Source organism: Cupressus sempervirens, chromosome 4 (genome assembly GCF_028749045.1).
Source record: "Cupressus sempervirens isolate cs-2001-9-10 chromosome 4, ASM2874904v1, whole genome shotgun sequence".
In the NCBI taxonomy this organism is placed as follows: domain Eukaryota; kingdom Viridiplantae; phylum Streptophyta; class Pinopsida; order Cupressales; family Cupressaceae; genus Cupressus; species Cupressus sempervirens.
In genome coordinates this window covers 568494656-568521473 of record NC_143121.1, presented here as the reverse complement: position 1 = coordinate 568521473, position 26818 = coordinate 568494656, and positions in this window count along the sequence as shown.

The following is a 26818-nucleotide window of genomic DNA, read 5'->3' as shown; positions in this document are numbered from 1 at the left end:
GGAAATTTATGTTATCATTATATTAGGATTCAATATTATGATTAAAAGAATTAAGTATATAGTAAAACATATCATCACTTAGAAAACAAAATGGGCTTCAAAAAAATGCACTTCCAGGAGTTAAAAACCCCTTTGGAAAAAATATGGGGAAAAAAAAAAAAAAAGTCCCCCAAGTCACAGAGAATATGCCTTAAGTTATTCTCATTTAAATTTCAACCAAGTCATGCTTAGGCCCTCTAAATAGTATAAAGAAAATAAATTCAAAGAATATACCTAAATTCTTATGCTAATGCTTGTTTATTCTCTCCTCTCAACCATATAACTTTTGGCGTTAACTCCATCCTCATCCCAATGAGGGTGGTAGCATGGAGTCGATGGGGATGATGGCCAAAGAAATCATCACGAAATTAAATTCATACTCAGTCAGCTTGGGCAAGGACCTCATGGGTGGGTAGAGAAGTGGGTGAAATGGGCCATCAAATCCCATGCAATTATATTTTCTTTCATCATAAACATCTCAATTCTATACTCTTCCACACTTGGCGCACTTTTGAATAGCTGAGCAAGTACATACGATGGGTGAGTACTGCGTAGTTCTGACTAGGCAATGGCATTTGGGGGTGGGGGGAAATTTCTAATGTTTTATTGTCAACTCACATTAACTTTTCCCCCTTATGATTCCATCTTTCCCATGCTCTTGCCTTAGGCATGACCACCATCACGAAATCTAAGGGAATAGGTTTGCACTGCTAGGCCTGTGTCAGCACATAGGTACATGGGTAGTGCACTGTCCCTTGGGTCAAAGGGCCTAGGTTAGTGTGAGATCTTATGTTAATAGGTGTGGTATTAATGCTAGGTTAGTGATAGGGAGGTTAGATTGTAGGTGTAGGACATGTGTAGTAGTAATATGATTACTTGGTAGGGTAGATAGTATAGCATTTGTGTTTTCTTTTATTTTATTTTATTTTGCATGACTTATGGTATTAGTTGTTAGTTAGAGGGAATTAGGTTAGTAGTTAGGGTAGATTAGGGTAGTATAGAATGGGTTGTTTTAATAGATAAATTTATAAATAGTTTTAAGTGAATTTGGCATTAGAATGTTAATTAGTTAGAATTTTATGAATAGAAATTTTTAATGTTTAATTTGAATTTAGTTTTCTATATTGCCTAAGTCTTGGAGAAATTAGATGTTGATTATATGTCAATGTTCTAAATGTTAGAATGTTAGTTACATTTTTAATTTAGTATTAGTCTTCTTTAATTTAGAGTTAGTAGGTTAAATGACGTTTAGTTGACTTGTAGATTTATTTGAATTACCCTTTGTCTTAGATTTTAAATTGCAAAGATAGATTAATATAAGTTAGACTGCCATATCTTGTATCAAGGATTACTTTAAAACCTATATTTAGATTTTAGTTGTTAGTGTTAGAAAGTTTCAACGTGAAATTGAGTATAGTAATTTAAACAAATTTGATGTCTCATTAATTAGTTTTATTCTATTATGAGCTTCATAGATAAATTTTAATATGGACTTAAATTGTGATAATTTGAATAAAGCTTAAATTAAAATATGGATTCATTGAACATAGGCACCAACCCTAATAGTGAACATTAAATTAATTAATTAGAACGATATGAGAACAAAGGAAGTAAGGTTGAACTTTTAAATGTAGAAAGTAAAACTGTTAATATTGTTATCTCCTTGGTATGTATAGTAAAGGTTAGTTGGATTCTAGTTTAAAATTTAAAAAGGTAATTTGAATGAAGTTGAAAGAAGTTAATTCATGGAATTAAGCCTACGGCAATGGATTATAGATGTAACGACAATCAAGTTATTCATTTAGTAGTAAGGGCCTAGTCAATTAGAACATCCCTTAGGTCATAACAATTGATCATGATTAGTTCCATAATAGTTAAACCTTAAAACTTTTTTGACCATGTTGTTTTGCTTAATCTAAGTTAATCACAAGAACATTTGTCGACCCCATTATCTTTATTAGTCAAAAAAAAAAATTGTGTGTGTGTGTTTTTGTCCTTACCTTTTGGGCATAACATTTTGGTATTAGTGCCTAGTTTCAACACTAGGAACCTAAAACCATTATGCTTCTAAACTTAACTAAAAACTTCAATTATGTAGGATGCCTCCTGTTACATGGAGCAACTGACGAGGTAGAGGTCATAGGACGAGAGGTGGTAGAGCAGGACAGGAGGATGGACCTCCACCTCTACCACCACCTCCACTTCCACCACCATCGAACCTAAACCAAGAGATTATAGATGCACTTCAGACTTTGATCAGTGTAGTTTAGCAGAGAGTAGTACCTGTAGTTCAGCCAGGTCAACAAATTCCAGTTGTTGAAGCAGAGGTACCCAGAGGAGGCAGACCTAGAGTCTGAGAGAGGACTAGGAGTCCCCCGCTGAGATAGTTAGAGGGACAGGGTGAGCACGAGAAAGAGTCAATACACCAGAGAGGATCCCCACATGATAGACCTTCTAGACATATAGGAGATGATATCAGGGAATTGATTCGACTCAGGCCACCTTTATTTACCGATTCCACTAAGGGGATAGTAGCAGAGGCATGGTTATAGAGTCCACAATGGTGCTTTGGATTATGTCCGTATGGGAGTAATCTAAAGGCATGACTAGCAGTTCATCGGTTGAGAGGTGATGCCTACAATTGGTGGCATCAGGAGGAGACCATTAGAGGAGTGAGCATGGATACCCTCACCTGGGAGTCATTCCTAGAGAGGTTCAGGGAGAGGTACTTGTCTGAGCATTTTAGGAAGAAGCAGATAAAGGAATTTCATTCACTACATTAGAGGGGTCTCATTGTGGCTCAGTATGAGATCAGGTTTCTTGAGCTCCTTCCTTATGTCGAGTACATGAAGGATGAGAAACTGTGAGTGCACCAATTTATCATGGGCCTAAATTTCTCACTTAAGGGTCCAGTTCGCATGGCCTTTCCTACCACCTTCAGACAGGTTGTTGAGATGGCACTAGTGGCAGAGGACACTCGAGGTAGACAGGAGTTACGAGATCGATCTCAGAACCAAAACTCTACCCAGTAGAGACCCCCTTGGAAATGGAATTAGAACTACACAATAGGGTCCTCTAAGGGCCAACAGCCTCAGCAGCAAAAACCCCAGTAGCAGCAGCAGCAACAAAAACCCTCACAGGGTTATCAGGGCTCCAAGCCCAAGCAATGACATTCACAGGGTCTGAGGTAGGATCAAAAAGTACATGTTCCATAGTCACAGCCAACGAAGACTCAGCAGTCTTCTAGGGGTGGATTCAGTGGATCTAGCAGGTTAGGAGGCCCACAACAGTCTAGATCACAGGGTGCCCGATCCTATACATGAGGTCCATGTTACACTTGTGGTGGCATGGGGCATATTGCTAGAGAGTGTTCTTAGGGACAGTCCTCTAGTGGTCAGAGAGGGGCTTATTTAGAGCTGACAGTTGGAGATGTAGGCAGATCTCACAGTCTTTGTAGCGGTTGACAACCACCAAGCCAAGCATCAGGCCACAATTATTGAGGCTACAGGTAGTATACGAGGTAGCATGGTTACTATTTTATTTGATTCTAGAGCTACTAATTCATTTATATCTCCTTTCATTGTGGAGCATTACAGGCTAGTGGCAATTAGTCAGGATGTCAGCTAGGAGGTAGAGTTAGCCTCACGAGCCAGAGTGTCAGTCAGTTCCATGGTGCATAGTTGTCCAATTCAGATTGGAGACATGTCCACAATGTTTGATCTATGTATTACCCCTCTAGGTTCTTATGATGTTGTTCTTGGCATGGACTGGCTATATGGCCACAGTGCCAAGATGGACTGTTGACAAAAGAGAGTGGAATGTGTGGATGAGTATGGTATCTCTAGAGTGATCCTTGGGGTTAAGAGACCCATATCCCTTCGTATGATTTCTGCTATGTAGCTTACACAGTGCATGCAGAAGGGATGTTAGTTGTTCGCTATCACCATCAGTGACAGGGAGGAAGATCCTGAGGGGGAGCCATCCCTTGATGATTTTCCTATATTGTAGGAGTTTGCAGATGTCTTTCCTTTAGAGCTTCCTTGTAGGTCTCCACCTAGAGCAGTGGATTTTCGTATTGATCTTGTGTCAGGAGTAGAGCCAGTGTCAAGAGCACCATATAGGATGACTACCCATGAGCTTAGTGAACTTAAGATTCAGTTGCAAAAACTCTTAGAGAAGGGGCATATTCGACCTAGTGTGTCACCTTGGGGCATGCCAGTGATCTTCGTTAAGAAGAAGGATGGATCACTTAGGTTGTGTATTGATTATCGACAATTGAACAAAGTAACCATCAAGAACCAATACCCTCTTCCTAGGATTGATGACCTCTTTGATCAGTTGCAGGGCACTCGAGTATTTTTGAAGATTGATCTCAAGTCAGGCTATCATCAGTTGAGGATTATGGATAGTGATATTCCTAAGACTGCATTTTGTACTAGGTATGGCCACTACGAGTTCACTCTGGTACTATTTGGCCTCACAAATGCTTCAGCTATATTCATGAGCCTCATGAATGGAGTATTTTGTACCTTTTTGGATAAGTTTGTGGTTGTTTTCTTGGATGACATCTTGATATATTCATGTGATCAGAAGGAGTATGAAGAGCACTTGAGACAGGTATTGCAGAAATTGAGGGAGAACCAATTGTTTGGCAGTTTGTCGAAGTGTGCATTCTTTAGACCTGAGATACATTATTGGGTCATGTCATATCAGGCAATGGTCTCTCAGTAGACCCATCAAAGATTAGGGCCATCATGGATTGGCCGACACCCACCAGTGTCACTGAGGTGAGGAGCTTTATGGGACTAGCAGGGTATTATCGATGCTTCATTGTAGGATTGTCTAGATTGGTACATCCCATCACATCTCTTCAAAGGAACGGAAAGAAGTATGAGTGGATAGAGAAGTTTGACAGAGATTTTTAAGAGCTCAAGAGAGCCCTCATGAGTGCATCGATTCTTGTAGTACCAGATCCATCCACAAACTTTGTGGTGTGCACTGATGCATCTTTGGATGGTATAGGGGCAGTTCTTATGTAGGATGGCTGACCCATTTCCTTTGAGTCTAAGAAGTTGAAGACTCATGAACTCAACTACCCTACTCATGACCTAGAGCTTGTGGCAGTAGTTCATGCCTTAGTGAGGTGGAGACACTTTCTACTGGGTCATAGATTTGAGCTTCATTCTAACCACCAGAGCTTACAGTACATATTCACATAACCAAATCTTAATTCTAGGCAGAGAAGGTGGATGGAGTTCCTTTGTGAGTATGATTTTGATGTTCATTACATCAAGGGGAAGGAGAATGTAGTTGCAGATGCCTTAAGTAGAAGGTGCCATGAGTTATCATCTATGACTACTTGTACTGATTTGAGGGAAAGGATTCTTCAGCACTTGCTAGTAGATGAGCTTTATACAGAGGTTAGTCAGGTGGTGCATTCTTAGAGACCCTTAGAAGGGAAGTATTCAGAGTATTCATTGGAGGTCGACAGACTCTTGCACCATAGAGGACATATGTATGTACCCCTCACTAGGGGATTGCGCGAGTTCATTATACTTGAGGCTCATAGAGCACCTTGTGCAGTGCACCCCAGTGTTAAGAAGTTACATGCAGATTTGAGGCAGTTATGTCACTGGCCAAGTATGAGAGTGCAGATTGCTAACATAGTTGCAAGATGCCTTGAGTGTCAGAGGGTGAAGGTAAAGCATCGACATCCTAGTGGGCTCCTTTAGCCTCATGAGATCACTGAGTGGAAGTGGGATGTTATATCTATGGACTTTATTGTTGGTCTCCCCTTATCATCTCATCGCCATGATGCCATTTTTGTGATAGTTGACACATTGACCAAGGTTTCCCACTTCTCTCCCATGCGTACTACATATACAACATGGAACATAGCGCAAGTGTTTCTATGAGATATTGTTAGACTTCATGGTGTTCCCCATAAGATCATCTCCGATAGGGACTCATTGTTCACCTCATCTTTTTGGAGAGAGTTGCAGTCGGCATTGGGAACTAAGCTCAATTTTAGTACAGTGTACCATCCTCAGACTGATGGGCAGACCAAGCAAGTGAATCAAGTTTTGGAGGACATGTTGCGTATGTATGTGATGGACCATCAGGTCAAGTGGGAGGAATACCTACATCTTGTCAAGTTTTCCTATAACAATGGGCACCATTCTTTCATAGGTATGTCACCTTATGAGGCCTTGTATGGAAGACCTTACAGGACACTGTTGAGTTGGGATGGGATCAAGGATTGAGTATCTATTGGCCCTCAGTTGGTTAAGGAGATAGAGTAGCAGGTGGCTTTGATTAGACAACGCCTGAGAGAGGCACAGGATCGACAGAAGAAGTATGCAGATGCGAAGAGGATAGATTAGGAATATTAGGTTGGTGATAGAGTTTTCTTGAGGGTGAAGCCACATAAGAGTCTGATTCAATTCGAAAAGGGCTCTAAGTTGGTGCTCTGATTCGTTGGATCATCCGAGATCCTAGAGAGGATAGGACCAGTTGCCTACCATTTAGCCCTGCCACCTAGCCTGTCACGCATCCACGATGTGTTTCACATTTTTTTACTTAGAGGACATATTTATGATGAGTCTCATATTATAGATTGGGATGCTTTGCAGGTGGAGTTAGACGGCCAATTACAACTACAGCCCATCTGTATTATTGCCCGACGAACCCTAGCACTTCGAGGTCGAGAGCTGGACCAAGTTAGAGTCCAGTGGGATTGCTACGATGAGGTTATAGCTTCTTGGGAGGATGCAACACAGATGCAAGCACAGTACCCTTATCTTTTTGATGAACTCCAAGAGGAAGTTCATGCCTAGTGGGGGAGGATGTGAGGCCTCACCCCAACCCATCCTAGTACCGATGATACATTGTTATTTTGATACTCATGCTGACATGTCAAAACATTATCGGATACACTAAACATTGTTATGCTATTTTGCAATGTGTGATGCTTACTTTGGTTATTTAATTTTTCCATTTAATGCTTATAAATATGTATAATGATGAAAGAAAATGTATGCAACGCTAACACATTTGGTTATTCAAGTCGAAAGGTTAGAAATATGAGTAGAATTAGATAAACAACTATTTATTAAGAAATGGATGCTTTAATTTATATAATTCCTCTAATATGTAATTCACATTATGCATGTGGTTTAGGACCTACTAATGTGTGCAATGAGTGTGCAGGAAAATTAGCCCAGACAACTCAACGGAAAAGCGGAGCTAAACTACTTGTTAATTTTGTGCTAACCTTATATTGTAATTCTTTAAAGGTTGTAATTTGATCTTTCTATTCTCCTAACTTTTAATTGTTCCTAATAAGCCTTTAAAGGCTTAGAAACATTAAATTTAAGCACCCCTATGGATAACAGTATGGGTGGGGGTACTTTCCAACCATTTAGCCTCCTAGGTTGACTCTTAGGGTCTCATAAAAACTCTATTATAGGCTGATTTCGAAAATGGGTTGCTCTTTACTTGGTTTGGTGAAACCAAACCTCCATCTTGAGTTACTTAAAGCTTAGTGGAGTTAAGGACCATACTTAGAGGCATTTTTTGAGGAGTTTAGTTTTTGTCACCCAATCCTTTAGTTTTGGAGGAAGTATTGAAGATTGAAGGAAGGAAGGGAAGCTATTCTCAAACCACCATTGCCATAACTCTTTTATGAAGGTAGGATTTCTTCACTCCATGAATGGTTCTCTATGTGTGTTCATGTTTTGAATCTTACTTGAATCATGTTGGAGACATTGTGTAGTTATGCATTTCTTGCTTGAGTGTTGGGGGTGGATTTGGGAGGGATTTTATCTTGTTTTCTTTGATGTTATTCATATGCCTTCTTGGTGCATTGATTGTTTTTTGAGAGATTTTGTGGGGATGTTTTTGCCAACACTCACCCTTGGATAAGGAAGAAGTGGCCATGCTTGGGGAAAGGGCATTAGTTGGACCTCAATAGTGTAGAGTCTCCTCTCATGGAGAGAGGAGGGAGAAAGGGTAGGGTGTATGGGCCCCTACTTGTCATCCCATACCTTGTTGTTATTGAGAATTCTTGAATGTGGAAAAGAATGAAAATTCTTGTGGATATAGCCCGAAAGGGCCTTGTGAAAGAATGGAAATTCTTGAAGTTTTAAGCCCTGAAAGGGCTAAGTGAACGTATGGTGATTAACTTCTCCTATTGAGAAAATCCACCTTTCCCCTATATTGGTTCATTATTGGACCTATTGTGCAACCGGGTGGGAATGCATGTTTAATTTGCTTATCTCCTTGTTTTGTTTATCTCCATGTTGGGTCTTGTCTCTTCCATGTTTACCCTTGATGTAATGAAGACATTTGATAAAAGTTCTTTTATGGAATCCTTGAAGAAAATTCAATGAATTGTAATATTATGTAAATTGTAATCAAAATTGATGTAGTGGCAAAGACATTGGGTTTTCTTACTGGTTCTTTCTCAATGGAGCCTTGAACCAGGATGAATAATAGAGAAAGAAATTGATCATGAATACCTCCTTGTATTGATCTTATGTGTTTTCAAATTTTGCATATGTTGTGAGAAATTAGATTGATAGATAATGACACTAAATTATAAATATCCAAGTTTCCAATTATGTTATTAAAATGCAAATTGATATGTTGAAGTTCCAAATATATGGTTAGGTATTTAGAGGAGTTAGAAATCCTACATTTTGACCAAAATGTTATCTCTCTTCTTGGTTAAATTCATAATTGAAACAATCAAATTTAATTAAGAATCATGCTTCACCATGAATTCTAAATAAATGGAACACACACTTTGAATATATGATGATTGATAAAATGTGAATTATAGGAGTAAAGTAGATCGTAATCCTTTGCACATCCTTGTATTAGTATACTTGTTCATAAGAAATTTATGTTATCATTAGATTAGGATTCAATCTTATGATTAAAACAATTAATTATATAGTAAAACATATCATCACTTAGAAAACAAAAGGGGCTTCAAAAAAATGCACTTCCAGGAGTTAAAAACGCCTCTGGAAAATGTATGGGGAAAAGAATAAAAAAGTCCCCCAAGTCACAGATAATATGCCTTGAGTTATTCTCATTTAAATTTCAACCAAGTCATGCTTAGGCCCTCTAAATAGTATAAAGAAAATAAATTCAAAGAATATACCTAAATTCTTATGCTAATGCTTGTTTATTCTCTCCTCTCAACCATATAACTTTTGGTATTAACTCCATCCTCATCCCAACGGGGGTGGTAGCGTGGAGTTGATGGGGATGATGGCCAAAGAAATCATCACAAAATTAAATTCATACTCACTCAGCTTGGGCATGGACCTTGTGGGTGAGCAGAGAAGTGGGTGAAATGGGCCATCAAATCCCATGCAATTATATTGGCTTTCATCATAAACATCTCAATTCTATACTCTTCCATGCTTAGTGCACTTTTGAATAGCTAAGCAAGTACATACGATGGGTGAGTACTACGCAATACTGACTAGGCAATGGCATTTTGGGGGGGGGGGGGGGATTTCTAATGTTTTATTGTCGACTCACATTAAATTTTCCCCCTTATGATTCCATCTTTCCCATGCCCTTGCCTTAGGCATGACCACCCTCACGCAATCTAAGGGAATAGGTTTGCACTGCCAGGCCTGTCTCAATGCATAGGTACATGGGTAGCGTGCTGTCCCTTGGGTAAAAGGGCCTAGGTTGGTGTGAGATCTTATGTTAATAGGTGTGGTATTAATGCTAGGTTAGTGATAGGGAGGTTTTATAGTAGGTGTAGGACATGTATGGTAGTAATATGATTACTTGGTAGGGTAGATAGTATAGCATTTGTGTTTTTTTTTTTTTTTTTTAATTTTGCATGACTTATGGTATTAGTTGTTAGTTAGAGGGAATTAGGTTAGTAGTTAGGGTATATTAGGGTAGTATAGAATGGGTTGTTTAAATAGATAAATTTATAAATAGTTTTAAGTGAATTTGGCATTAGAATGTTAATTAGTTACATAGAATTTTATGAATTGAAATTTTTAATGGTTAATTTGAATTTAGTTTTCTATATTGCCTAAGTCTTGGAGAAATTAAATGTTGATTATATGTCAATGTTCTAAATGTTATAATGTTAGTTACATTTTTAATTTAGTATTAGTCTTGTTTAATTTAGAGTTAGTAGGTTAAATGACGTTTAGTTGACTTGTAGATTTATTTGAATTACCCTTCATCTTAGATTTTAAATTGCAAAGATAGATTAATATAAGTTAGACTGCCATATCTTGTATCGAGGATTACTTTAAAACCTATATTTAGATTTTAGTTGTTAGTGTTAGAAAGTTTCAACGTGAAATTGAATATAGTAATTTAAACAAATTTGATGTCTCATTAATTAGTTTTATTCTATTACGAGCTTCATAGATAAATTTTAATATGGACTTAAATTGTGATAATTTGAATAAAGCTTAAATTAAAATATGGATTCATTGAACATAGGCACCAACCCTAATAGTGAACATTAAATTAATTAATTAGAATGATATGAGAACGAAGGAAGTAAAGTTGAAATTTTAAATGTAGAAAGTAAAACTGTTAATATTGTTATCTCCTTGGTATGTACAGTAAAGGTTAGTTGGATTCTAGTTTAAAAATTAAAACGGTAATTTGAATAAAGTTTAAAGAAGTTAATTCACAGCATTAAGCCTAGGGAAATGGATTATAGATGTAACGATAATCAAGTTATTCATTTAGTAGTAAGGGCCTAGTCAATTAGAACATTCTTAAGGTCGTAACAATTGATCACGATTACTTCCATTATAGTTAAACCTTAAAACTTTTTGGACCATGTTGTCTTGCTTAATCTTAGTTAATCACAAGAACATTTTTTAACCCCATTATCTTTATTAGTCAAAAAAAAAAATGTGTGTGTGTGTGTTTTTGTCCTTACCTTTTGGGCATGACAAATCTCTTAGTTCCAGGCAATGTAGAAAGGCTGTAGTTCAATATACAATCTCAATTCATATGCATACAAAATTAGGTGGATCTAAAGAAATGTAACACGTTTTAAATTTTTTTAGAGGTCTTTAATTAGGTATTTTAAGGTATAGACCATCACCCAAATCCCTCAAACTATTTTAGAGGCCTAATTGATTTCCCAATAGCCTTGCAACAACACAAAAGTGAACTTTACTCTCAAACTTTCCAAAACACTCCCCAAAAAAATGGTGTATTTAGATACCCATTAAGCCATACTATATCATACAAGAAATGTTCCATGTCTTCCTTTGGATCATATCCTACTACTACCATACTGTGGCTCAAAAATGCATGAAAAGAGTACAATTTAACAAAGCAACTAAGAGTTTCTTGTATTCCCAAGACCCTAAAATATGGATAGTCTCTCCTTATGTTGTAAATGTTCCAAATCCAAAAGTAATTAGTCCCAAAACTTTTGTAACCCCAAAAGATCCAAATCAGTCTCCTACAAACCCTCAAAGGTGGGGTTTTCTAATTGCTTCCTTCCAAGGATATTTAGACTAAATTGATGGTTATTTCACCTTTTCTCCAACATATCAAAGCACTTACAATCATTAAACAATGACCTCTAATAGATATAACTCTTATTGCTGCTCCATAGCCATGACTTTAGTGCCCTTTACTTCACAAACTCCAATGACCTGATCATGAATCCCTAGAAATTCATGTCAAAACATTGTTAGATATGATTTTTATATACTATTACAAGATGATTACATGAGAATAAGACTTTTTCATTCATGGAATGATCAAAATTTCAAATAGAAACTCAAACTTGTTAATGAAAATAATGAAACCCTTAAAGCAATAGAGACAAACTTGAAAGGAATGAACTTCACAAGTCTCAGTGCATGAGGAATTGATCAAACAATATGAAAAAAGGATTACGAGATCATAAGACTATAAGAAATAAATGAGAGTCAAGCTACCATGCACCAAATGCTTGAAAAATAAATTTTTATTGGCTCTCTTCACACAATCCATGCAATTCGTCAATCCCAATACTCCTCTCTCCTTACAGTGCCTCAAACTTGACTTAATAACATCCCTTACAACTATCCCAACCAATTTGGATTGGCTTCAATTCTTAGCTATGCCTAAAACTCATCAAATCTAATTTCTCTCCAAAATGGAACTAACCCTTGGGATTCAAATATTTGAATTTCCTACATACAATTTTTTCAATAAAATAATTAATTAACCCGCTAAACTTTCCTATTAGGTCCTCAAGGCCAATATAACCAATCCTATACCTTTCTAGGACTCCTAAGGACCCAATTAACTCTAATATGCTATTATGCCCATATTTCACTATTAAATATCCTAAGGTCCTTAATAGGCCCTTTAAGATTCATTACATTTTTATCATCTTTAAAGCCTTCTAAGGCTATTATTGGCTTCAACACATGCCAATTGATTTGTTTAAACTCTTGCTTGCCTTTTATCCATCTTTTTTCTTCTTTAGGTATCCTTGCATATCTTGATGCTCCTACATCACATACATTGGCCCAATGTAATGGAAGCCAAGGATGTAACCATGCATGTCTTGGTAGAGTCTCCTTACGAGGATCCCAAGTAGCTATTGTTGTTGTTAGTTTGGGCATCACTATATGATCCAAAATATTATGAAGTATTGAAGCTAGTAGTAACCTCTCCCATGTCTCTAGAAAACATAGCATAGGTTCAGGGTCCCTTGCCTCCTAGGAATTTGTAGCAACTATTCTCATTGCTAGAAGAATAACTTTAGTTAACAGTTGAGTTGAAGGAGTTGAAGAAGAAATTTATGCTTCTATGTAAATTCCATAATCATGAAGCTCATTCCCTTGCAAAGGCCTTTGCCAAAATGATATTATCTCTAAACCATGCAAAGGATGTTGAAGTGGTTCCCAACCTTGAAACACTCTTATAAGAAATGACAAAACAAATGTAGATGGAATACATATAACTATTATTTATGTATATGTGTGTATGTGTGTATGTGTGTGTGTGTCTATGTGTTTGTGTGTGTGTATATACTATATATACATACATACATAGACATTTGTGTGTGTCTATGTATGTATGTATGTATTTATGTATATAGAGAGATCTTGGTACAACAAAGAAATTGATCCAGTTGCATGCATATTGCCTAATATAGATAATAAAGAAATAAAACACACTCAACCTATGCTAAGTGACTTACCTCAAGATCCTACACAAAAATAATGCAGACTAGGAAAAATGGCCAAAGTTTGCAAGAAATTTTACAAAAACATATCATAGAAGATATTTTTACAAGGAAATAGGAAATATCCTAGTTAAATTGGTCTAGTTTTTTATTAGTTCGCTTGATTAAAAATTCTTGCAAAACTATCATCAAATTAGGTATAGTAAAATGAACCATCAGTTGTTACTAATTAGCATGATCAAATAGAGTTTTCCAATGCAATAAGATTGCATATGAAAATGCCACCATAAATGACCATTGTGAAATAGTTAATTTCACCACTTTGAAAGGCTCACTTTCTTTCCTTTCCAAAATAGCAAAATTCTCTATTTCACAATGGTCAATTTTGGAGGCTTGCAAAATCACAATTTTTTTTTTTTATAAAATAATTCAACTAGCTATCATAATTATGACTGCTAGTCCTGATGGATAATCATTGCTTCTACATGACAACTATCCCATGGATGTCACAATTGTGATAGAGGACTGGAAGCTTACAAAATTGTAATTATGATGGCATACTATCACAATTATGACATTGTCAACATGAACTCTTGCCCCTTTCTCTTTTAAATTACAACAATTTTATCCATCATAATAATGGTAGTTTCCCTTGTTGTCACAACTTTAAATAGTAAAATTTTTATGCCCACTCCATAGGAGTCAATTCATGGTTCTATTTCTTGGGTGATGAGTGGCCATCATAATTGTGACAACCTACCGTCACAATTCGGGCCCAAATCTAGTAATGTCTTTTTGTTCTCAGTCAGCCTGCATTTTGGCTTCTTTTTAATATAAAAATAATTAGACATTCATAAAACATTACAAATAGTGAATGGTGGAGGGAATAATAATAAATAATAGATACTCATTCTATATATTTTGGAGAAGAAAACCATGTAGCTCGCAAAAGATAGGTTGATTATAATATAAACTAAAGTTGCACATCAAAGAAATTGAGATCACCATAATAGAATGAGAACATATAGCCACTTAACAAGTAGAATAATTATGAATATTGTATTATGAAAAAAAGCATTTCCATGAATTGAGAAAATAGAAAAAGTACACTTGGGCAAGGTATTCACTGATTTGGACCTCTCATAAATTGCCATGGTTGCAGAACATGCAAAGAAATGACAAAAGTGAGATAAATAACAATAGTTAGTGATTAGAAATCATTGATCTCACTACGCATCCAATTATAAACTCCCAATTATTTTTCACAAGTTTTTTTCCATTTTTCATAAACTTAATTATAAATAGTCATGATCAACATATACAAATTGAGTTTGAATAGATAAGGCTTTCTGACTAAGTAAACTAATGCAAATTTTGAGTTCCATTTGGTATCTATCTCATAATTATCTTTTGACTTATCAATCAAAATGATTTATAATCTTCTTGTTTGGTAAACTCTCATACACGATACTAAGAGAAGGGACTACAAACAATAGATGGAATTGAAAAGAGGGAAGATAATGTGCAAAACACTATAGGCTAAGGCATACAAATATGTTTTTTTTAGAGGGGGAGGGGGGGGGAGGTATATATAGATTGCACAAGTTCATGTTTACATGGCATGAATAGATTTGAAAAACAAAATTCCCTAAACCAATGTTCAAATTACAAGAAAAAAGAAGTATGAAATCCCCTTCCTAGTTCACCTACAATAAAGGGACACCATTGAAATATGACACCATTTAAATATACATTTTTCATTTTCCACAATTTAGTCTCATTTGTGGATGTTGACCCATTTTATCTTCTATAACATATAGAGTATTCTTGTGTAAGAAAAAAATTGCGATAGAGATCATGGACATCATCTGAAAGAACACCTATGATCAGGAGCTTCAATAGGAACAAGTTAAATACACAAGAGAGAAATTGATTGAGTAGGCCGTAATACTAAAGAATGTGGGTAAATTATATTTCTCAAAAAAGCCTCATAATATTCAAGCAATAGTAATTAGAAAGGCTAAATCTAGACTTCACAAATTCACCAATACCTTCCACACTTATGTCATATTAAATTGCTCCCTGTAACTCTACTTTTAATTATTTATTCCAACTTTTCTATTATTTTAACTATAGTAATTTAAAAAAAATTATAATAGATATTTTGTTGATAAAACATTTTTAAAATTTCCCTTATTAGAAATCAAGCATCACTGTTGTTTAATTCGTAGCAAGCTATACCAAATGCAACCACTGGGTGGAACAAATATGTTTACAATGAAGAGCAGTGTGAATATATTTTTCAAAAGAAGTTGTTAAGATTTAAATGGTAGAAATAATTATATCAAACAATATTGTTGATTATTTGTGAAAATACCAATTTTATGTTTTCTAACAAAATCCATGCTAATGTTGGAGATCATTTGATAATGAATATTAATATCATAATCATTTGATTAGTTTTAAAATTCTAGATAATAATAAGCTTCAAATTAATATCCAAAAAATTATAAATTTTAGTGAATAAAATTAATTGAATATTTACAATTCAAATCCAAGAAAGGAAAGATTTTTTTTTCATTCTAATAATAAAAAAATGACAATGATGTAAGCTCCAAAAATGGAAAATAGATAGTGTACAAAAAGGGGGTGAAGTTAACACTTTTAACTAAAATTGGATAAACCTAAATGTCAAAGATAAATTTGACCTCATCTTGCACTCAAAATTAGAAGACATCTATCTCTATTCCATTATTTCTCTTTCCCCATCTCTCTCTCTCTCTCTCTCTCTCTCTCTCTCTCTCTCTCTCTCTCTCTCTCTCTCTCTCTCTCTCTCTCTCTCTCTCTCTCTCCCTCCCTCCTTAGATCCTATTCATTTTAATTTTATTATTGATAATATATTATATAATTAATTATGAAATTTCTATCTTAATGTGATTTTATTATCACTACCTATCTAATAATATTGTATTATCTATATTTTATTAAAATTCTATCTCTATTCCTTGTTGTACTCATTGTGTTTACTCTTTCTACATGCTTGGACAAACCTTGAGGTCCCTCCATCCATGAATAAATTAAGTGGCACAAAATATTAGTTTGTATGATTATTGAATTGAGTTGTTGAACTAAGAGTTTTGAATCACTAGTTGATTTTTAGTAGGGTGAAAAAATTAGAATTGACCTACAATTACAGTGGGTAAAAAATAATTTCATAGAAGTAGAGATGAAAATCCTATGTTTATGGATATATTGATACATATTGTAGAGAGACTTAAAGAATTGGAAACTACTCAAAGAATTGGATTACCTATTGAAGATGTGAGCAATGAAGAAATTGAGGAAGAAACTATAAGAGATGACATAGATGTACCTACTCATAGTGATGATAGATTCTTGAGAGCCTAGACTAGAGTTAATACAAGATGACACTTTATTTTTTCTAAACATAATGGAAAGCTATATTTAGATGAATTTCTTGATTGTATCATTGATATAGAAAATTGTTTTGAATATTCAAGTAAAAATGCATATAAGAAGCTAAAAAATAATAGCACTAAATTGAAAGGATGTTCATCATTATGGTGGAAACATTTTTAAATACATAGATAGAGGAGATGAAAGGAAAATATCAAGTAATGAAATAAGATGGTAAATAAATTGGAAGGTAAATTCTTTCCTAGTGATTATCAAGTAAGTTTTTTGCGGAAAATGTATAACTTAAAGTTAAAGGAATCTACATTAAAAGAGTAAACTAAAGAATCCTATAGGTTGGATATTGGACCTTGATATATGGATGATGAGGTGGAGAGAATTTCAAGGTATATGAATTTTTTGAGGAAATCTATTCAAGATGAGATTTGTTTCATAAATATGAAATGTATTAATGAAGCTTAACATTTGTCCCTTAAAGATAGAAAAAAAATGAACACAAGATGAGAACATAGACACATATTAAGATGTTGGAGATTTTGAAGAGGAAGAGAATTCACTAGTGGAGGTAGATCCTTTACAGGAAGATATTATTCAAATTCAAATAAATTAAATCAAAGTAGAAAGAAGTTTCACACTAAGGAAGAAGAGGAGCTTATCGTAGAAGTAGTAGCTATAGAAGGAAGTATAAGAGTTTGTTCAAGGGAACTTGTTTCAAATGTGGATTAGAAAGCCATAGAAAATTTTAGTCAACATAAGAAAATTAAAGTAAGAAAACTAATATCAGTAGTAGGAATGATTTATAGAAGAAGAGTCCCTCAATCTTTGAATCAAAAAGAAGATGTAGAGGCCTTGCTAGTTATAAAAACTCTGCATAATGAGGGACCTAATAAAAAACCAATATCAAGGAAGATTTTATTCAATACAAGATTTAAAGTTGTGAGAAAGTGTTTTAAAGTCATCTTTGATTGTGGAAGATCAAATAACCTAGCATAACAACAATTAGATACCAAATTATAGATAATGATGATGAAGAACTTGAAGACTTATTATTTTGCATGAATATAGGATGTTAATAATCTATCAGTAAGTGATGAATGTGTTGTAAAATTAAAAATTGTCTTATCATGATGACACCCTTTGTGATGTTGTGCTAATGGATAGTTGTCATATCTCATTGGGTGGACCATGGAAGTATGATACAAAAGAAAGACTTGATGGTAGATTGAATAAATATGTTTTGATTATGATCATTGCAAAGTTTTTTTGAGAATGAAATTATTTCTAGTTAAGTTTCCATTAATTGATTTTCATTGATGTCAACATATTTGTTTATTAGTCAGTATACCTATTCATGATTTATATAGGTAGGTTCAATCAAGACACAATTTGATGCACTTAACCATGAAAATGTTATGAGATGATTTTTTGTGACTATAAATTATATGTTTTCTATTGCATGTGTTTTTGAGATTATTTGGTGAAGTTACAAAGTATTTTCAAAAAATTGGTTAATGTTAGTATTGACCGAGAATTATTTCAAACATTTTTATTGATAAGTTCCAATGAAAAAAAATAGACAAAGGTAATTTATTTCTTGGAAAACTTAGTTAGGAAACACATTTTTTGGATTATTGTGATTTTTTGTTGGATGATAGTCTATTAATTATTATTGCAATGTATTCTATATGTACTATATCTAGTGCTTATGGAATCACATTGGTTAATGTAATTTTATTTTTTATTAGGTATCATATTGAGCTGACCTAATAGGTGTTTGAGACTTGTATAAGGAAGATAGTTTATTTGAGAATTTGAAATGCAAACTAGCGAGAGAATACTATGATGAAAAGATAAGAATTTGATATTGGATCAAAGAAGTATATAATATTTGATTGACAAGAGGAATGAGTGGAATATAATGTTATGTGCTTGAAAGGAAATATATTAGAATAGTTGATGTTTTTGATCAAATCATCTCAATGAATTGTTTCTCATTGAGAATTCTTGTTCACTCTTTGGGTTGTTTCCCTTGTTATAATTGAATTATTGGCTAATCAAAGTTGTTTTCCTTTTAGGAATACAGAAGCAAGATCTAGGAAAGTTCCTAAATGTATGTGGATTCCCCATTGTACCTCTGACAAGGTTTTATATGTGTTAGTACATCATCTTGTGGGTTTGATGCTTAGCTAGTCCTTTAACATAATCTAATGTATTTTAAATACTCATTAAATTGATTTTAAATTTATGTAGTGTCAGTTTAGTTATGATAGAAGTAAATTCTATGTTGTAGGTTTCATAATTTTGCAATTACTATGAACTTGGAAAAGAGAATATGATAGTGGAGTTAAAGAAAATTTTAATTGCATAAATAAATATGTAGAAAGAGCACTATAAATATGTAGAAAGAGCACTACAAATGGAGTACAAGAGGTTGATAGTAAGAGGGAATGTCTAAAATTAATTTTTAGTGTTTGATTATCTAAGTAGAAAATAAAGAAAACAACATTTATTTGATAGAAATGTATATTTGAATTTCATTATCAAAAAGAGATTTGTAAATATTTGCATAATCTATTGAGTTGTAAGGTAACACTTTGGTGCTTTTTGATTTTACTTATTGGGAATATCTCCAACTTTGAATAAACCAAGGTAGATATCTAAATGGAAATAAATAAAAGTATATCACATATTTCTCTTCTCATAATAAAAAAAAACTCACTTACATTCCTCTTCATCACATTACCAAATCACACACATAGAGATAATCATACCCAAAAAAACTGTCCTTTTCTAAGGTATAAAATTTTACATCCTAAGGAGGATCCCACCTCTATCAACCCATGCTTTAAGGTTTCTCTTTTCATATAGATGACCTTGAGCTTCACAACCCATTCCCAAACATTAAACACCACAAAGCTTTAATTAATACTCATGTACAATATCATCAATCATTCACATCCACATAAATATATTTATAGATAAAGAGATAAAATCCAAAAAGCCTACCTTCAAATATCTTTAACAAAATACCACGACTTGATCCAATTCTCTTACAAATTAATGAGAAATCCAAAATAATAAATAATTCAAAATCCCCCAAAAGAAGAAATTCCTCCACCAAATAACTTCCTTCTCATTTTCAAATGGGAGATAAATAATAATTGCCCATTTTTTATGACGTTACTTTATGCTCAAAATAAAAATCAATTTGAATATTCAACACTCATTTGATGGGTTTTTTTGAAAAAAGAGGGGTAAAAACTTTATTGAACTTTAGAACAAAGAATTACAAAATAGCAAAGGGCCAAAGAACCAAGAACCACCAAAGACCACACAAAAACAAGAACTGGATCACCCCTCCCTAATTCCACTTAAATCCTCTACAAGAGTCCTCTCCAATTCCTAACATAACTCATAGGGCATCTTCTCCCACTCATCAATCTTCCCCCCATCTAAAATCTCAGATGCCCATTTTTCTAGACTATTAGTGGCCCTATTTTACTCCCTTGGATATGGGCATAAGACACTAAATCCATCAAAGAGATAACCTATAATATCTATTGCAATAATGTAGACAACTACCAACTAACATCTAAGATCTTCCTCTCAAGGAGAAGATTAACTAGAATTTGATAGTCAGATTCAAAAATCACCTTATGCCACCCAAGAGCATAGGCCCATTTCAAAGCATATAGGATAGCCAAACCTTCTATCCTATTAATAGTCTGCAACCCTTTATTAGCCAAGAACATAAAAACCACTGATCCATGGGAATCCCTACCAATCCCAGTTAGACCTGGATTGCCCCTAGAAGAGCCATCTATATTAATTTTCAAAAAACTAGTCGGAGGGGGCAGCCATCTCCCCATCCTTTGAACTTTTTTCTTTGCATGTTTGCCTCTCCTAACATAGGCTAATGTAGGAGTTATCCTATGTATTCCAAACTTATCAACCATCTTAGCATCACTTTTCTCAAGCTGCGTCACAATCTCACTCTTAGCTTTAATAGTCTCTTGGATTATTCCCATAATTGTAAGCCAAACCTGTTGAATCTCCAATTTTTCTCCCTAAAAGATTCTTTGATTTCTTTCCAACCAGACTTGCCATAGCAGAAAGATAGGTCTAGCATACCAAATATTCTAAAAAAAGGGAGCCAAGGAGGAGGGCCTCCCAAGACTCATCCAAAAATCTTCCATGGAGGAGGCATGAATGCATGGGTGCCTCCAAACTCCCCACCAAAAATGCTAGAGCTATAAGGTGAAAGTGCAATGGAAGAAAAAATGCATAGAGTCTTCCTCCCCATAAATATAGAGAACACACCATGAAGGACCAAAAAAACCACTCTTCAAGATATTGTCCCAAGTCAAGCATCTATTCCAAACTAAAGTCCAAATAAAGCAATTAAATTTTGGCCAAGAAAACTTATTCCAAATTTTCTTCCACCACTGAACCTCTCCCCCCACAAGTTGTTGGGAGAGGAACTCTTGATACCCATAAGAAACAATGTAAGAACCCTTGCAATTAGGGGACTAGGCCAATACATCATCATCCATAAGGTTCCTATAGTTTTAGCTAGAAAGAATGTAATGTAGCTCCACACACTCCCTTTACAAACTAAAAATTGTTCATTCCTCTAGGTTCTTCCATCTTGCCTCCACCATCTGCCCTTGAAGGGAAAAGCACTTAAAGTCACTCACCTTTGATCATCCAGCTTAACAAAACCTCTAGGACAATATGTGTGAATGAGGATATTGTTCAACCATGGAAGGGTAGCCATCCCAAGCATCATGCTATAAATGTGCCTCAGACCCACTCTTGCATATTAAAAAATGGCCACATTTAATGACCACAACCCCTTTCTTGAGGGTATTCCAAATCACCGAACCCTTCCTAGACAAGTTATACCAAAGGATATCTTTCTAGGGGATACCTAGAAAGTACTTTTAAGTCTAAAATATAGCTCAGACCTAGTCCTATTCCACACATCATTGCCAATACAATTTGGTTGCCAAAGTAGTACTAGTTAACACTGATTGCCATAATCCAAGACCGCCAACTGCTTTGGGCTAAATACAACTTCCCATTTAATAAGGCTCCACTTAGTTGAAGATAAACTACCAGCCCTTAAAAACTATCTTGCTAAGGAATCTAGGTCCCTAACAAAACTCAGCGGTGCCACCTGAATCATACACCTATAGAGAGGAAGATCCTAAATGATAGATTGGAGCAACTAGACCTAACCTGCAAAGGATAGCCATTGGTGGGTCCAATGAGTGACTTTAACACAAAACTTGTCTAGAGTGATCTACCAAGAATCCCTATACTATCTATCCATTGAGATAGAAATCCCAAAGTAGAGCAATGGAAGACTCCCAATTCAAAATTTGAGAATATGAGCAACTCTCCTTTGAATGGATGGCAGAGTGTTGAAGAAAAAGGTGGAAGACTTACCTTCATTAATTGGTTGGCTTGAAGAAGAAAGACATACATCTAGCACCCTACATAAATTAGAAACCTCTTGAATGGTAGCCATGCCCATTAAAACCATATCATCCACAAACTATAGGTGTGATTGAATAGGAATGCCCCCTCCCCAATGCCGGCCCTAAATGAAGCCCCCTTCTACATTCTTTTTTATCAATGTTTCCAAACCTTCTACTAGAAGAAGAAACAAGTAAGGAGAAAGGGGATCACCTTGCTACAAACCTTGAGAGGCACCAAAAAGCTCAGAATGCTCTCCATTAATCAAAACTAAGAAAGAAGTCAAAGTCACATAGGTAAAAACCCATCGGATCCATTCCTTCTCAAAACCAAAGGCCCCCAAAACTTTTTGGAGGAATGACCAACAAACTCTATCATAAGCCTTAGCCATATCTAGCTTGATGAACATAGCCTTATCTTTAGAGTTGGCCATGGAATGAATAGTCTTAGTAGCCACCACCACCCCATCCAAGATCTGGCATCCTACCACAAAGCCAATTTGTTCTTCAAAAATTAGCAATTGCAGCCACTTTTTAAACCTATTAGCAATCAAATTAGATATAATTTTATAGATAACATTGCAAATAGAGATAGGGTGGAAGTGACTAAGTCAATCAACCCCTTCCCTCTTGGGAATGAGAGCAAGAAAGGTAGATTTCAAGGCCTAAAGCATCTACTTATTCTTCTGGGATTCTTGTACAACTACCAACAAATCTATTTTGATAATATCCCAAAATTCCTAGAAGAACTCAATCAAAAATCCATTTGGACTAGGAGCTTTACCCTTTTTCATCTAGAAGATAGTCCTCTCTAGCTCCTCCAAAGTTATGGAACCCATAAGGTACTCTTTCATTTCCAAAGAAACCAAAGAAGGAATACACAAAAGGACTTGAGCTTCTTCAATTGAGTCCCCTTTCAAATACTCCCTAGATAAAGAAGCAAAATACTGCATAACTTCATTGAAGATATCTTGAGAAGAAGAGAGAACCTCCCCCCTATCTATCACCAAAGTAGATATAACATTGCCATGACATTTTTCCTTCATTGAATTGAAGAATAAAGTAGTATTCTTACCCCCATCTTGAAGCCATTCAATCTGAGCTTTTTGTTTCAAAAATATTTCCTCTCTCAGCTCCCATTCCTCCAAGGTTTTTAAAGCCCTAACTTCCTCTCGCAAGAAATACTCTGACACCCCATCCTCCCTAATCATCTTCGTAATATCATTCAACTCAGTTTGGGCTACATTTTTCACATCAAAACTATTTCCAAAGCATTGCCTGTTCCACTATTTGAGCTGATACTTAACATATTGGAGGAGTTTTGCAAAAGTATACATTGCAGTACTAAAGGCAGGTCTACCATCCTTCACCCAATTAGCCACACATCCATACAGGTCTAGGTCCCTTGACCACATAAGCTAGAATTTAAAAGGTGGCTTCTAAGGCAACTAGGTAGAAGAAATAACTAGCTTAATGGGCCAATGATCTAAACCTCTCTAATCTAAAATCTCAGAGTTGGAAGACCACAATCCGCCCACCCAAAAATAGGAAACCATGAACTGATCAATATGTTTAGCAATGCAGCTATCACCCACCCTTCTATTGTTCCAAGTGATTTGACCATTGCTAGGCTTGACATCCACAAGATTGAGTGTTGATATAGTACCTCAAAATAACATAGAAGAGGGCTCAAGTCTTGCATTACCCCCCAATTTTTTAGATAAATCAAGAATAGCATTAAATTTTCCAGCAATAATCCATGGCAAGTAAGGAAATTAGCTATGAACAAAATGAATATTATTCCATACAAGAAACTTACCTTGGAACTCAACAGGTGCATAGACATTGGAAAAAGGAATAGATTCTCCCAACTTAGAGTAGAGAGAGACCATGGATAAGGAGAATCTAAAGGATATCCAACACAATGTTTGAATCTTTCATGGGTTCCAGAGACATGCCACGCCCCCCCCCCCCCCCCCCCCCCAAGATCCTTGAGCTCCAATGCATTAGCATTTACCATTTTCCCAAAATTTAGGTGCTATACTCATCATGCACTCCATAGAAACTTTGGTCTCCTGAAGAAAAAGAACATCAAGAGAATGACTTCTAACTAATTCCCAAATGACTTTTTTTCTAGGGCCACTATTCAAGCCCCTTACATTCCATGAAATAATGATCATTTTAGGGAACTCAAAAAGTGGGAATCTAATGTCTTAATAGATCCTAATTCCACCAAAGTCTCCCCTATCATATTATTCTTTTCCAAGTCCTTCTTACATCCACTTTTACTACTTTTCTCTGAAACCCCCTCCTTGCCATCCTTCTGAAGAATATCCAGATGAGGAGAAGACTTTCCACTCTTATCCAACTTTGAGATAACAGTTTGTGTAGGAGGAGCCATGCCCTCTCCTCCCTATACCAAATCAACATTTGACCCTATAATCATCTGAGCACTTGCCTACCCATCAATGACCATCGACATGGTAGATTCCACATCTAGAATAGGAACAAGAATGGAAGAGGCAATCTCCAGGCCAGAATCTACCACAAATTGATCTGTACTAATAAATATTGGATTAACTTCTTGCTAACCCAACTCATCCAAGACCTCAAATATTTTAAGTGTATCCTCATCTTGTCTCTCCCTAAGAGTCCTCTTCTAACCTTCATTTTGGTTATGAGCCTTGACCTAAACAAAACCCTCAGCATCCATACTCTCACTAGAAATAGGCTTCTTCCCTTTATTTGTACTAGAAGTGTTACAAGGAGAAGGTAGAGCCTGCTACTCTACTACCTTGGCCTTCAAATATCTACATATTAGGTGGCCATATTCATGACATGGGAAAAATTTGACAGGGAGGGTTTCATAATCTAGTTGTTACACCAAAGAATATGAGCCTACACACATTTCCACTACATCTGTTAATGGTCTACTTAAATATAGTTCCACACAAATTTGGGAAAAAGTCATTACTTTCATACCAAGGTTCTATGTTGAAGGCCCCACTAGCTTCTAAGCATCAAAGCAAGCATATGAAGAACATCCTCTTAAAAACATTCTATTGGAAATCTAGGTAAGCAAACCCACACAAAAACTTGATTCGAAAGTTCCTCAAAGGGATTAAATCCTACATGCCATGGCTTGACAAATAGGCTAACTTGGTTGTAAAAATAGGGCCTACCTTCAAACACCCTATTATTATCAGCCAGATAGATGAATGTGACCATGAAAAAGTTATTTTCAAGCAACATGATCTCCATCTCACCCTCTGGTTCCCAAACTCTTTGAGCCCAATTTTCCAAAAATTGAAGAGATACTCTTAATCCCAAAAATTTACAATACAACAAGTGCTTAGAATACTATTCCACATCTTCAGCAATCATATCAAAAGGGATTACTAGTTTGGGTCTATCTTTGCATTATTCAAGGCAATCTTTAATCTTCATTATCTGAGATCCACTAGGTGGGCTTAAATCAAAAACTCCTAAAATTTGAGAGAAGAGGACATTATCAAACACCCTTGCACCTTGCCCTGATGAATGCACTTCCATCACATCATGAAGATCTATATCGAGTGCAGCACTAGAAGGCTCACCCCAAGACATAGCCTCGCACTAGCCTAGACTATCTACAGCAAGGAAACCCTATGCAGACACCTTCAAAAAAGAGTAATCCAGCTACCCATAGGATGGCAACCAGATGCAGCTCAAACTAACATCAATGTCTACGTATGCTATCAATACTCTCCAATGCATGATAAAACACTTCCCCCTTGTATGCATGCTTTAAAAATTACAAAAAACATGCTAGGGATTGGTTGCCCTAGGTCGGCTTCAACTTGTAGACCTCCACCATTTTTCTTTGATATTTTTGTCCCCGATTTAACTCATTTGATGGGTTTTACTAAGTACATTCAATTTTTTTATTTCTAAATTTTAAATCTCTATTGCGTAATCCAACATGACTAATATTTAAGTTCATTGATTATCTTAGTCATAAAAAATCATTTTTATAAAAATAATTATTTACTATAATTATAAACTATCAAATTTAATGATGAAATTTTAAATATTTGTTATTTAACTATAAATTAATTATAAATATAGAAACATATTGGTAAAATTATAAAAATCAAATTTTATATGGATAGATTGAATTGTAACATTATTATATGCAAGTTTATTTGACATGTTTCACTTAAAAGATAAATGATTAATATTAAAAGAATTAGATGACTCAAAATGAGGACAATTAATACACACATGTGCTACATGCAATGTATGTATATATACACATAGAGAGGACCAAATTTTTTTTTTGTATACTAACATCCAACATAAATACTATAACAATCACAAATCATAACATTACAATAAGCATTAAAATAGAAAATTTGAAATAATTGATAGGTGATGCAAAGAAATATTTTATATTTATCTAAAAATGTATTAATGACATATATACATAACTACTATAATAACAATAGGTTGTTACACAACTAGTTTCATGTTTAAACAAACTATTGGTCTTACACATGCATCGCTAAATGTAGGACTTTCACATTGAAATAGATTATTTCCTTTACACATAATATAGTAAATACAATTCCATATTATAAAAAAAAAGAATGAGAAGACTAAATCAAGGTAAACTTGGTAACCT